Below are 13743 nucleotides of genomic sequence, written 5' to 3'. Positions count from 1 at the left end.
TTTTAGAACCTGTGTTGATCCTGATCCTCATCAATGAGCTGATTATTTGTTCTTTTCTTTTCCACATGTGAGATGGAGGTGAAACAAACTGGTTGTGTGTCCATGAACTCACTGAACAGACTTTACTGATGAAATGATCAATGACCTCAGAGCGTCAACATGTCCAACAGATCAACTACACGCTGGTTGGATTCACAGAGCATCAGTGTTATGGGATGTTTGTCCTCATTGTATTTACATATTTAGTGAACAGGCATATTGATCTGCTGCTGCGTAGGTGTTTGTTCTTTTAGATTTTCCTGATCTGAACTAGCAGTTCCATTGGAGAGTTTCCTGATCGAGTCCCTCTAAGGGTTTGTTCTGCAGCTCTCATCACATGTTTTTCTTATACCTGTGATTATACATTTAAATCTCTTACATATGTATAAAGCCATACAAATCTAATGTGTAAAGAAGCTGAAAGTTGAAATAAAGAATAAATCCAGTCTGTTCTTTTGTCTTCATTCCAGGATCTCATTCAAAGCTGATGGAGACAAAGTGAAATTACTATTATTATTGTTATTATGATTATGTCAGACTGTAGAACTTCATATTCATGTCAGACAACAGAGACTTTAACAGTTTGAGTTTTGAAAATCAACTCATACGCTGAAACTGTAAAAACCATGAAAGAAAGTATCAGTCAGAACAACAACAACTGGAAAAATCATAGATGTAAACGTGAAGGAAGATGGATCAAAATGAATCTAAGAAGAATGAATCAAACTTTAAAACCAAACAGCTTCAACTGGTTTATATTAAGAATACGACTACTACTACTACTAATAATAATAATAATGATGGTAAAAACAATTACAACAATAACAAGCAAACACAGATATATGCACGGCAATATGCTAACATGCAATACATATTTAGAAATAATATTATTTTGTCTGTTTTAGCTCCAGGTGCTGCAGCAATTACTCATTCCAGATAAAAATGTAAACAAACGAAACTGAGCCGAATACAGATGTATGAAACGACCCAGACAGTTATACAAATAGTATTACAAAGATAAATAATAATAATAATAATTAAAAATTCCTTCAGAATACGTAAATTTTCACCACTTTCTAACTTTCTGCAAATTTTGGTAAGAACTTGAGCATGTTGAAGCCCTCAAAAAGCCAATTAATTTGCCTGACTAATAATAATAACCAGTAGGTGCCATTCATTTCAAAAGCATAAGAAATATATGCTTTCGTTACATCATTCTTTAATTTCAGACCCACTCTCAGATCTCAACACTAGCTGAAGGTAATTTCAAACTAAATTAAATTCATACATAACCAGAAATACAAATAAGAGCAGAGATACAATAAAATAAAATATTAAGAATAATATACAAATAAGAGCAGAGATACAATAATATAAAATATTAAGAATAATATACAAATACAATATAGAATGAATAATAATAATAACTAAAATTTCTAGGGCTGCAAAGCAGCACTGGGTGGGCCCGAGCACATGCATTTTGAAGCGTTGCATGCTTTTTGCCTGAAAAAAAAAAAAAAATGACCGAGGAAATATTGACACATAGAGCTGTTCAGGCTTGGACTCTGATCATGAGACAGAAGTTTGGTGGTGATAGGACAATGCACAGTGGAGTTATGACAACATCGTCTCCTTTGGCGAAGGATGAACCTTCGCCGTTGACACGGTTTGAGGAAATGTCCAAGTTCTGAGAGAGAAAGAGACGTGACCTTTGCTAGACATAAAGTTTCCTTTGATCTAGGAAGACAGACACTGGTCAATGTGAACACGTTCCAGGGGTTTCGGGGGTCTCGGGGGGCACCGTTGAGCCACTTTGCAACGCCCATTGAAAATTCCTTCAGAATACGTAAAATTTCACCACTTTCTAACTTTCTGCAAATTTTGGTAAGAAGTTGAGCATGGTAAAGCCCTCAAAAAGCCAATTCATTTGCCTGAATAATAATAATAATAATAATAATAATAATAATAATAATAATAATAATAATAATAATAATAATAATATTAATCCTTACAATTTCAATAGGGCCACACCTGACCTTTGATGTCAGTGCTCGGGCCCTAATAATCCTTTACTGGGCCAACAACAACAGCAAGATTTCTCCTCTAAACACTGAAGCTTCTGCAGTCACAGTCGGAGGAGGGAGGTGGGAAGTGAAACCGAGGGAATGAGTGAACATTTGATTAATGAATAGGTGGGAAACTGTTAAAAAAAAAAATAACGAGCAGCCAAAAGAAAGTCTTTCGATTGTGGTGTAAAATTCCACATGGGAACATTTGACTCATGGTGAGTTTGAGGAGCTCGGGAACGAGTTTTCCAGCTGTTGGTTCTGTGTGTGTTTTTCTGATGCCAGTCTGAGTCACTACCTGTTGAACACGTCGCGGTGGTTTGTCCAGTTTCTTCTTTCTTTTCTATCCTATGTGAGTTAAACACAGGAATGTTTTACAGCCTGCGGACATGCGAACAGTATAATCACATAACACAACTCACCACAGCTGCTGCTACTGCAGATGTGTGTGTACACGGCTGTCCACCCAAATTATAGCCTGCAGCCACCACACTCCCCTTGGCCAATGTCTTCTAATTATGATAACGAGGCACTTTAATTATGTATTTAATTTTGAGTTATGAGATTGAGTGCATATTCTCTTATTTGTACTGCAGTTTTATCCATGAGTGAGAAGGGAAATTACTCCGTTTCCTAACCCTGAACCTAACCCCTAACCCTTGAGAAGGGGATATGAAAAGTACGTAAAACTACTTTAAATTCATATCTGGACATTCATTTTAAAAAACTAAATCGTCAAATAAAACTTATTAACCTACTTTATAAAAAGTTTGTTTGTAAGTTTGCATTTTGGACAGAAGCCATGCAACTAACGTCAGGCAATAAACATTATATCTTGTTGCAGATCTGGAACAGGAATCTATGAATGTTTGCAATTTGGTGCAGATCCAAATACAAATCTGGATCTAATGAATTTAAATGTGGTTTCATAAAGGGACTGTTGGGCCTTAGCAGAGGTATGCTACTCAGTACATATGAGAAAAATAATTAATATTTACAACAACAAAAAAAGAGATTAAAAAAAAGAAAAAGGTAATTTCTGCAATTGTTTAAACTCAAGCCTCCAGGAAAGAAAGAGGAAAAAGGAGACATGTTATAGAAGCCGTTGCATGTGCTGTAGAAACTTTAAATAACTTTAAATAAAGCTGACTTTGATTGGAAGGGATCCACTGTCCCAATTGTGTTGGACCCTTTGTTGCTGCTGTGGAAAAAGCAGAGTTTGCAGAGTGAAGCCTGAAGCTCAGAGGAGGTCAGCACATAGTTTCTTCTGCTGTTGTAGAAAGTGAAGGAGAAAGTGTCTGACCTCTGGATTAGTCAGTGACCACATGAAGCGTGTGTTGGGCTGCGGAGCCGAGTTACTGGAAGCAGAGGATGTTATTCCTCTTCTCAGTCATTAGCCTGCAGACTCACCTGTTGACTCACACAGACTAACAACACAGTCTCATGCAACTGCATCCATCACTCACGCAGACACTTTCCCCAATAAAAGTGAACATAAAACCTCAAATGAATACAAATCACATTTTTGCAGCATGCACAAGTCCCCCCTCCTCTTCCTCCCTCTTATATCTCTGAAAGAAACACTTGAAAAACAAAGCATATTCAGGTTCAATACCCCAAATCCGCCTCATGATGGCATCAAATCCCAAACTTAAAATATAGCATCACGTCCACAGACATCATGTCGAGTTCCTGCAGACTCATCCTCCAGGAGACAACTCAGATGAAATGCTGATGGAGCTTTGCACATCTGCTTGAATATCATCTGCGTGAGGAGAAACAGAAGAGATGTGTCTGCGTTGTGATGACTGCAGCATCTTCCATCATCTACAGGATGAAGAACGGCTTCTCAAACTCATCTGACGTATCCACCAGCCTTGATTGCTATAATCAGAAACTCTGCAAATAGACTGATAGTCTGTTGGAAGTGTTCACGTTGTGGGGAGACACTCCACCCTCCCTCTGACCTCACAGTGGCTGTTTGACACCGAAGATACTTGATTAGAGAGGCGGTGGACTAGTGGCAGAAACTTGGACTATGGGCAGAAAAGGTCTCTAGTTCGTCTCTGGTTCGACCCCACGGAGAAACAACAAAAAGACGAACCTGGATTGATCTTTCCAAAAATCCAAGAGGATTCTCCCTACCCTGTCTAGTGCCCCTGAGCAAGGCACCTTACTACCCCAACATCTGCTCCCCGGGCGCCGTACATGGCTGCCCACTGCTCTGTGTGTCCTGCACCAGATGGGTTAAAAGCAGAGGTTCCCCTTGCATGAGTGTGCTTGTGCATGTCTGTGCATGTGTTTGGGACAAATAAATGTATCTTAATCTTAACGCAGATGAATCCCTGAGAAACTCCCTCACGTGCACACAAGAACACTTCTCTAGTCATATCTGCTTTTAAAGATCTGTGAAGCCACTGAATTCAGGACGCTTCCAACCCTCAACAGTGACCAGCAATTTCCAACAAAGTATAATTCTGATCTGTTCTGCATCAGGAGCAAGACAAACAATGGCCTCTGCCCCAAGGTGTGCGGGGGGGGGGGCCTCTGTGGCTGTGAGCGAGCCACCGAGGGTCAACAGCACAGGTCGTTGCCATTCAAGGTTTTTCTTTTTCCTCCCAGGGTGTCGTGCTGCTGTTTTTGCAAAGCGTGTTGCGCAGATATAATATTAGCACAGGAGCTTTTCAGAGTTGTGAATTCTTTCCCTCCGTTTCCTTCAACAGACGACAGCAGTTCTGATTCCAACACTAACAGTGAAGAGGTCAACGTCTCCATCAGAATCACCCGCCAGGTTTTGGTTAATCTTCATGTTTAATTCTTGGCTGTATGTGGTTTTGATTGTGATTGACGAATATAGTATTTGCCAAAATGAATCAGAAAATGAAGAGTTTCCTCAGTTGTCATGGCGATGCAGTAGCTCATCTGTCGCCACATGACCTAAGGACGACAAATGAGCCATCGCCATGACGACAAGCTTAATTTCCTTCCTCTGGCGAAGGCCAAGGTGTGTTTAAAAGCCTGGCTCAGATAGTAAGGGAACCTTGAGTTTATCAATTTTTTTATGTCAAATCACTGTTTCCAAGGTGATGAGTGAACTTTCATTGACTAACTATATAAAAACACCTTATTGTCCAGTTATAATAATACTCAGTGTAGTACTGAGTGATCCCATTTAGCAGCCATGTGTTCATGCGTCATGCAGTAACCAGTACCACAGCAACACCAGCAGCTGAACCATGACCTGTGTAAGATGGACAGTGGGATCCACTTCCTTCCTCCGTCCGGATATGAAGTCAAACTACGTCAGATACGAACCCTATCTGACGTATTTTTATCAAATTAAAACCAAACTTAAGAGCTTTCACCTTCCTAAAATGACGGAAACCATCTTTTATTTATTTGACATGTGCTTTGACTTTTTAATTTGTCCCATTGTCCTTTCTACTAACGTGGAGGTGTAGTCTATGATCAGTACTGCATCCAGCCACCAGGGGGTGATCGGAACCCTTTGGCTTTACTTTTAAAGGAGCTGTCTAGTCTAAATGATCCTGAACGTTCAGGCCCAAACCCAAAGTTACTTTTACGTTCAAACCTCAACTGGCTGTTTAATAATAATGTTTCTTATCGAGGTCGTTACATTAAAAGTCTGAATATTGACGCAAGTTGAACGTGATATCGCTGCAGGTTATCTCTCTCTCTCTCGCTCTCTCTCTCTCTCTCTCTCTCTCTCTCTCTCTCTCTCTCTCTCTCTCTCTCTCTCTCTCTCTCTCTCTCTCTCTCTCTCTCTCTCTCTCTCTCTCTCACTGAAGAATTAGTCATCATCATATCGAGCTTTTGGAAGCATTCAATGTCCCCGTGTGGGCCAGAGATGTTATTAATGCTTCCTGAGTTTATTTTTCTTTTGAAATCAGCTACCTGGACTTGGCAGAACAAACCAAAGCTTGTTAAAAAACCACACAACCTACACTCAAGTACAGGGCTGGAGACACACACACACACACACACACACACACACACGCACACACACGTGCACACACAGATGTGGCCAAATGAGCAAGCGGTGATCACAACTGTTTGCCTGAGTTGCCCAGATCAGTGTTTTACAGCTGCATTTGTTCCTGAAGCTGCAGGTTTATGGTCACGCATTACGTCTAAACACTGCCAGATTAAAAGAAGGGGGCTTGCACGGACCCCCTCACCTCCAGGCCGCCACACACACACTCAGGCGTGAGAGGCCTGCCCACACACGCTAAGCAGGGCATCAAAGCAAACGCACAAATCCAGCCAGGAAATGGGGGGGGTCCATAGGCCTGATCGTAAAAAAGCAGAGAGAAATGCATATGAAATAAAATAAACAAGAGCTATCTCCTAGACATTTACAGCATCTGCAGTTAATCAGAGGTTAATGAGAGCAAAGATTCTTTATTGTGCCCGAGGGAAACGTCTTCAGAGACCGTGGAGGTGATTCGTCTGGAGGAGTCGTACCTGTGGGATCAGTGAGCTCACGCTGGAAGCATCTCCAGCCAGACTCAGAAGATGAAGTGGTTATCACTGTCCACGGGAATTAATGAACGACTGTACGAGATCTAAAGCATGAAGGGCTCTCATGATAATTAAATGAATGATCATTCAAATTTATGAACATACGAAAACACGTGATTCCTTTTCCACACGAGCGAGCGACAATCTCAAAATGTGGTTTCTGAAAGCAACGCACATAATATACATTTCTGCAGAACTACACACAATTCATTCATTCAAACCAGTATTTCAATGCAGTGTTTAGGAAACTAGAGGACCTCCAGTATACTGTGTATTCTGTGTAATCCCTTTTCCAAATGAGCAGCTTAAAGGCTCCACTTTGATCTTAGTTTTTTATGTCTCGGTGTGAAACAGTTCTGACGAAGCCATCACTTCTTGCAGTGAGTCCGAACGCCCCCCCCCCCCCCCACCGAAAACCCGACCTCGGGTTTCTTCAGGGGATTTGGATCTGGTTGGTTTGATGAACAGAGGAGAGCCGGGCAGCCACCTGGTGGAGCTGTGGGAGAGAGGAAACCAGCTGGAATCAAACAGGCCGCCGCAGAAAAAAAAGCAACTGGCTGAGGTTTATGAGGCCGGCACGTCCAGGCTGCTAACAATGAAAGAGGAAACACCTTTTCTCACAGACATTCCTCGCTGGGCTTTGTCTCAAACATGGGTTTTAATGATGAAACCTCAGGATTGAGCTTCATTTGCTTTCTCTCTACGCTCACTGTAAATAATAGATTTATATTTGTAACAATCCTCTTTAATTAAATCAAGCCTTATAGAAAATGATGAAACCTGATGAAACACATTTAAATCCACCAGATCCAGATTTTGATTAGGATCTGCACGGACTTGCACACACTCATCAATGCCAACCCCCCCTGGTTCTTTCCTGACCCACAACCCAAATCTGACAAAGTGTTGTGGTGAAACATTCAGAAGGTTTTGTGTAATGCTGCAAACTAATAGACAAACAGACAAACACAGATGGAATTAAAGGATAACACATTTAAATCAGACTTTTACTTGGATTCTGCACAAAATTGCAAACTCTCATTAAAGGTTCAGTGTGTAGAATTTAGTGACATCTAGTGGTGAAGCTACATGTTGCAGCTGTACACCCCTCACCCTCCTCTTCCAAACATGATTGAGAACCTGTGGTAGACTTCAATTGTCATAAAAACTTCAGATTCAGACAAAATTCCAAGAGAAGTTATTGAAAAAGTAGAAAAATGACCTAATTTGCCATGAATGATGAATGCTGTGACACAGAAATTCCCCTGATGAGGATTCATACCAACATTTAATGGCTTTTTTGACCCAAATACTGAATCGTTCCACCACATTTCATAGTAAACAAAGAAACTCATGCAGTGGTAAATATTTCTGTGGATTTTGAGGAAAGTGTCAACCACCTCTTTCCTGATATGATCCCCTCAAACACACACACACACACACACACACACACACACACACACACACACACACACACACACACACACACATAGACAGACAGTGTCCCTGGTGGTTTTGTCTGTGGTCTCAGTCTCAGCTCCTTGGTGACATTTCTATTATTCAGCCGTGTTAGAGCCATGAGGCTGACGGCGCTGCACCGAGCCCAGTCTGGTTCGGAGCTTTCCATTACGCCGGTCAGCTGGAACTGTTGGGAAATGCTTGTGGAGGAAAAAATGAGAGAGAGAGAGAGAGAGAGAGAGAGAGAGAGAGAGAGAGAGAGAGAGAGAGAGAGAGAGAGAGAGAGAGAGAGAGAGTAAAAAACAAAGTTTCAAAACAGAAATAGGACGGAGGAAAAATGGCAAAGATGTGAATCTACAATAGTCACTTGAGATACGGGGGCTTAGAGTTCATTGTGAATTTGTCACGCTGTTTTCTGCTTTGGAGGCGTCGGAACATTAAGACTGACACAACTACAACGATGACGAATAATGAAATGCATGCACGGTTACTTTTCAAGGACAAGGAGTGGTGACCAAAGTTAAAAACAGCATTCGCCCCTCTGGAATCAGCCGAATAATAAACTTCATCACACACTGCAGTCATTTGGTGTCAAACCTAAGCTGCATTAAGTAATGTCCCCGAGATGCCAAGAATCTGTCTGTTCATCAGGCCACAGCTCAATATGAGCCTCGCTGGAGTATTCGCCTCAAAGAATAAAATCCAAATTTCTGTCAGACTGACCGGTGACAGGCACAGTGTTGTTCCGGGCTCCTCAGGCAAGGTTACAACTACACACATACACACACACACACAAATAATGACGAGGATTTTCCTTTTTTTCTTTTGACTGACAGAGCGAACCACACAAGAAGTGCAATTAAATCATTATAAAAAGGGGATTAGGAGCAAGACTAAGAGCCAGAGTGTGGCGCTAGAGAGCAGACGAATAGGATCAGAACTGCAAACCGATGACAAAGGAGATGGGACAAAGAGAAGAAGAAGAAGAGGGAGCAGCTTTAGAAAAATCAAGGATACAACTTCATTAATACTTGTAAACATAAATAATGAGGAGGAATCCAACTTTCTCCTCAGACCGAAGGAACCAGCCACACAAGATGTGCCTCCCACATTTATTAAGCTGCACAGAGACATAAAAGAAAAGCAAGAAACCACAGAACAGCTGCACAGCTCTGTAATGTGTCATCTCATGCCCCCAAGAACACACCCTTTTTTCTTCTGTACCCTCCCTTCACCTCTCTCACCCCCTCCGTACCCCCCCATCCAGCCAAACAGCCGTGCAGCAGGCCAGATGTGCCGGGACATGGAGGTGCAGAAAGATCCTATCCAGCCCTCCAGAGACTCCCAGGTCCATTTGGTCCTCAGGTTTCAGACCGGGCTGTCAACCCCTGGGCCACGCTCCACATGGCCGAGGCCCGGCAGACAGGCCGCTGTCACTCGTCAGGCTCAGTGGCGGCTAACCTGAGTGATTTAGAAGGTGATTTATAGTGTGCATGCGTGTGCTATATCCTCTGACGCCTAGTTTTTCTCATCCTTTGCCATCTAGAGTGTATTTTATGCATCTATTTTTTCTTTTGCTTCTGTCACACACCCTCGTGCACATTGACATTCCTCCGGTGCATGTGTAACTCTGGAGACAAGTTGTTCTCAGCCACCCATTAAAATGACTCAGTTTGAATCTACACATTTACACAAACTCACATGAGATGGATGTAAAATAACAAACTCTACACTTCAAAAAATGTTTTAAATGCAGTCAAAGGAATATTTGTTTATCTACAAATGTTTTGACGACCGAATGCTGAAATGTGTCTGGCCAAGTTCTATAAAACTACAAATTCCTATATGCTATTACTTCTGATGAGTGCATAAAAATGTAAACTGGTTTCATGGGATTTTATTAATGTGGACTATATCCCCGCTGCATGTCTGCGTAATGGAAATTCCGTTGTGATATTGACTTTAATAATGGTATTTTTCCATGTGTGCTGCTGGGACATATCTGTTGGAGCTGGTGCAATCACTCAAAGGCCTGAATTGGTCCGTTCCTCTCGGGCTTTCTCCCCCGAAACGCGTGGAGAGAAAGATAGATGCCTCCAGTCCTCTCAAGCCATTAAGAGGGTGAGCAAACATCCCCTCGAAAGCCTTTAAAACGACAAGAGCGTCTCCCCCTCCTGCAGAAAAGCAAATAATCTCCTGTGCTCCTTCCTCATCTTTCGTCCGCTGCTCTCTCTCCCTCCTCTTAATTTTCAGCCGCGACATGTCGGAGATGATAGCGTCTGAAGTGAAAGCCAGTTGTTGACCTCTGCCTTGTAGCTGCTGCTGGAGCGATCGCAAAGAGAGAAACCGACAGCGACCGGCATTCGTCTGCAGACACAGGATGCTCTCACATCGTCCCAAGTCCAGAGAATCATTAATGAACTTTTTGAAAGAAGGAAATTGTTTTACAGGCCAAAAACGAGATATATAGAGTTCATTCAGATAGCTGTGAGCAGGGAGCAGGACCTCACATACGTTTTAAAAGAAAGGGGAAGACAAGCTCATCTCTGTAAGCAGACTCCTCCCGGGGTTTCATTTACGGAGAGCTTACAGGATTTGAGTTTGCAGGGGGCTGCAGCCACCCAAACAGCCACTTCCTATAAGCTGGTCTCATGTGGGTAAGACTCCTCATCAAAATGAACATACCTGTCAAATCTATTAAAACAGGAGTTCAACAGGGACAGAGTGAAAGGTCACGAGCGCTCTGGAGATCCTCCAGCTCCGAGCTTCTGAGTCTGCAGCATGTCACAGCGCCTCCTGGGTGATTTCCAGGTGGAGCACGTGTTTCTGACCTTGTGCTCCCTCAGCATGAAGTGAAAGTGAGCCGGGCTTGGCACAGCACGGCTGCCGCTCTCTCCCACTCGCAGATTTTTTTTACAGTTTCTCGGTTTTCCTCGTTTATCGCGTTCCCTCCAAACTCATGCCCCATGTTTCCTCCCCGGACTCCTCTTAAGAAACGCACCGAGAGAATTCCAGTAGATGAGAAATCGCTGCATTTTTGGAGCATTGCAGCTCGATGCTGACATGATGTTTGGATTGAGAGCGCCACATGTGACATCGTAGAGCGGAGAGGTTAGAGAGCTCTGTTGGTTCTCAGTGGTTTTACTTTGTGCAGACACACGGAGGATTTAGCCCAATATTCTATTTGGGAAAGCAACAGGAAAGTCAGTGAAAATGAAGTCGATTTTTTACGCGATGACATGTATTGTTTTGATAGAGCAAATATTGGAAATGCATGACATCCAGTTCCACAAATCCCTTTTATTACTTAGTATTATATCGACAAGCATTGCATATTTTGTGTGTGTTCACCCTCTATTTATTTGTTCTCTTTCTCTCTTTATGGACAATTTCTAATATACTGGATTCAATCTAACCTGCATCATCTCATGAACAACTACACTAAGGATGCATTTTGCTGACAAACAAACCAATGGACAAGGGGTTTTGTTCCGGGCTTGACGAAGGGAATCGCAAATCCAGACCCTGACCCCTGAAACTGACCCGAACAAAAACATAATTCTATTTCTAACCTTTACCCTCCAGAGTTGTCTTAAACCCCAAACTGCCCTTTGAAGAAATAAAGCTGTCAAGCAAAAGATGTCTTCACTCTCAGGGTCTGAAACTTAAACTGCTGGAGACAGAGCACAAACACACACATAACACACACACACACACACACACACACACACACACACACACACACACACACACACACACACATGGCTTCATTTGAGATTGTAGATCAGGAGAAATAATGTCCTTATTTGGTCTTGGTGTAATTTCCCTCTCGGTGCTGCTGGCTGGAGTCAATCTGTGTGTGTCGAGAGAGTTTATGAAAACCTGTGAACCAAGCAGAAGATTTGGAAGGTTTTTTTTTCTCTGCAGCCACACTGAACTGTGTACAGGCCACAGGATTACCAGGATGCTCCCAGTTGATCAAACCCGTGTTGTGAGTTCTTTGCTCTTGTTCTTGTCTTTCAAACGTTGATCACAAACCCAGCGATTTGCAAAAACCCTCACTTGTGATTTGGTGACTGTGGAATCTCGGCTCCTTCCTCCGAGGCCTCACGGAGACGGCATGTTCACCGGATCAACTGCGGAGATTAGACCAATCAAAACCCCCCCAACATTCTCTCTGAAAAATTCTGATCCCGCTGAAAGAAAAACGAGAGTTCAAGAAAACAGCCTCCACTTTCCTGTGGGCGAGAGCAGCTTATAATGGCGGCGGCTCTGAGCTTCATTGGAGCTTATTGGGAGAGCTGCTCATCTTAGCTCTGCAACTGCTGCTGAGACGCCTGAACTTCACAGTTAAGAAACGTCCTCCGCTCAGACACGCCCTCTCTAAGAGTATGTACAGTATATAGGGTAAACCAGGGAAAAAAGGGGTCTTACCATTGTATATCCATCTGTGGAGGATTAAGTATCAGTTTAATACCTTGGGCTGCTTGAAGCTCAACTGGGTTTAGACTTCCAGTGTCGAGCCACTGCAACGCAACTTTCTTATCCTGAATTAAAACCAGGATATACAACATAAACTTTGATGTCTTCTTCTCAAACCCGCTCCCTGAACTCTCTCTCCTCTCAGGCTTACTTAGGTTTGCAGAAAAAGTTTTTTTCTCCGTTGCATTTTGGCGTCTCCTCCATGCAAACAAACGTTTTAAGACTTGAACAAATGTCAAAGTGCAGATTTTTTAAGACTCCGGTTGCTGTATATCCATGTTTTCCATTTTAAAATGGAGCGTTTAGGAAACGATGACATCACACTTTACTTTACTTTCGCTTTAAAACATTAAAAATTCTAGTTACAAGTTTGCAGCAAAATTTAGCGTCACTGCAAACACATTACCACCGTTCACAGGCGTGCGCCACCTACTGGCCTGACTTGCTTATTTTGAGTAAAATGTTAGTTTAATAAAAGTTGCAGTAAGTTAGTCAAAGAGAAAAGTGTCAACGTGTCGAGAGGGAAGAAGCTAAACAGAGATTGTTTCACATTGATGACTGTCAACTGTGGAAAAGTGTTATTGCTCCACAAGCCTTATGTGTGTCGCTGCTTTTGTCTTGGGGATGTTTGTTTCCTGTGTATCCATCAATTGATATTTTGAAACTTTTGGATCCTCTTCCATTATTCCACTGCTTTGGAGTTTACATCTTTTGGGGACACAGGGACGGACACAAAGGGACGCATTAGTTAGTAATTGAGACAATATTTGCGATGGAGGAGTAACAGCCAATGTCGGTTTTCCTCTTCCCAGCTGACCAAATGTCATAAATCTGAAAACTAGGTTACGTTTTTGGAGTCTTGTGACTCACTGACTCACACTTGGCAAAGAGGTTGGAGCCAAAATAGATGCACATGTTGCCTCGGAGGTTTTTTTTGTCTTCCTTGCAATTCATGTATTTTCGGGATGGGCAGATTTGCGACCAGCTTATATTTGCATTCACACATGTGCATCTACACACCGGCACCACACAGCAGAAGCCGGCTCCACATGTTTCGTAGTAGCTCAGATTTACAACCTCCTGTCTGCCTGGTTGTATATTCCATTCTCATCCCTTCCTGCCAAGCTCAGAGATAGTTTCTTGCTCGTTCTGCTGA

Source organism: Limanda limanda, chromosome 14, assembly GCF_963576545.1.
Source record: "Limanda limanda chromosome 14, fLimLim1.1, whole genome shotgun sequence".
NCBI lineage: Eukaryota > Metazoa > Chordata > Actinopteri > Pleuronectiformes > Pleuronectidae > Limanda > Limanda limanda.
Note: the sequence above shows the minus strand (reverse complement) of the source record.